This window comes from Papio anubis, chromosome 2 (assembly GCF_008728515.1).
Source record: "Papio anubis isolate 15944 chromosome 2, Panubis1.0, whole genome shotgun sequence".
Lineage (NCBI taxonomy): Eukaryota > Metazoa > Chordata > Mammalia > Primates > Cercopithecidae > Papio > Papio anubis.
The window spans coordinates 59,028,970-59,031,089 of NC_044977.1; positions in this window are offsets into that span (position 1 = coordinate 59,028,970).

Here is a 2,120-nt window from a genome sequence, read left to right on the forward strand (position 1 = left end):
AAGCTATGGCTCAGAGCTGCCCCAAGTAGGCAGCAAGTGTGAGTCTTTTGCTAAGGGTCATTGTAATAGTCTGGGTTCTCCAGAGAAACAGAATGAATAGATAGATCGATAGATCGATAGATCGATAGATAGATAGATAATAGATTGATAGACAAATACAGATATGAAGATAGGTAATAGATTATATATTATATACAGAAATAATATTTATTATAAGGAATTGGCTCTTGTGGTTATAAAAATCAAAAAGTCCCAAAATCTGCAGTCAGTAAGCTGGAGACCCAGTAGAGCCAACGGTGAAGTTTTAGTCTGAGTCCAAGTTGAAATAGGAGAAAACAAGTATCCTATCTGAATCAGAGAGAGAGAATTCTCCCTTGCCCAGGCTTCTTGTTCTATTGAAGCCTCAAAGGATAGGATGAGGCCCATCCATCCTAGGGAGGGCAATCTGCTTTACTCCATCCACCAATTCAAATATTAATCTCATCCAGAAACAACCTCACAGACACTCCCAGAATAATGTTTAGCCAAATATCTGAGAACACTGTGGCCCAATCAGGTTGACATATAAAATTAACCATCTCAAGTCCACCCCTTATCAACTTGGCACCTATAGGCATATCCCTAAACCATACATAATCTCCAAATAAAGACAATAACAAGATCCTAATTATGCCTACCATGATACAACTATCCTGTGTACAACTGAAAATACGCTAAGCTCTTCCCCAAAGTCCTTAAGATGTCTACCTTCTCTTGATATCCCCAAACTTTAATATTATGAGGTAAAATTAACAATACCTATATAGTATGATATAAAGACAATACAGCTTATGTTATATGAGAGGAGAACGGAGAGGGAAGGAAGGTTTTCACATACATGCATATATGTGTACACAGATACACACATGTATATCACACATATACACAAAAACATTAATAACAAAATAAGGAGGAAATACTAATGACAATTACAGTCCTCATTTCTTAACTGGTCACATGGTTGTAGCTGGTATTTATATTTACTTTCTTCCACTAGAAAATCTCTATTCCCTTTGCCTTCAGCACACATAAAATTAACTATCACCATCATCCAGGTACTTCTTGGGCATTTGTGAGTACAAGCTGGCTCATGTACCCTGATGGAAGTTCTCCAAGGATAGGCCATGAGAGTTGGTTGTTAGAACCAAAATCATCTAGGAAAGGCGTGCACAAACGTGTTCAACAGGAGCTAGGTGAAGCACTATTTTTGACGACACCCTGCTTCCAAGACATGTGTAAGCTGTTGAAATTTTCTTGGTATCTCTTTTCTCCAAGTTTTCAATATTCTACCATACAGGTATGCAGGTGCCACAATGTCCAGGCTTGTCCTTTCTGCTTTGTACTCTTCTCACCATCTCCTTCCCTGGAAAAATTCACCCCATTCAGGGTCACATAATTCTGGTAATTTGATGTGCCCTTTGCAACAGCTAGTGAATCTGATCTTCAAATCCATGGACCTGAATTTTAACATGTGGCATTTCCCCGGTAACATTCATACTTTGATTAATGTTTATCCCAGAAAGTGTGTTTTAAGGAATTGACACTAAAATGGTATCAAAATGTAGACAATGTAACACAAAATAAGAGAAACCCTTTTGTACAGTTCTCCCATACATGAACATCTCCAGTGGTTTCTTCGAAACAGTAAACACCTTCCGCCCACATAGCTAAGCCCTTGGTAGAGTTAGCAAACGTAGTAATAAGAACTATTTGGACTATTAATATTTATCATGGCTTGCTATATGCCAAGCACAAGCATCATGAAAAAAACAATTGGATCTCATCTATTCCACACAATGATCACCCTATGAGGTAAGCATTACTATCCCCATTTTATAGAAATTGAGGGTTTATAGAAACTGTGGTTTAGAAAATTTAAACAGCTCACCAAAAGGTAGAAACTAAAAAATAGCAGAGCTAAGATTCAAAGTTTGTGATATATGAAACCAAAGCTCTTGCTCTTCTCCACAATGCTATCTTGCCCCCAAGAGTTAACTGATATTACCCTAAAATTCAAATCAATAACCCAACATGAGGGGTAAAGAAAGAAACAGGAGAATATTGGCACTGTAAGGTCTTCA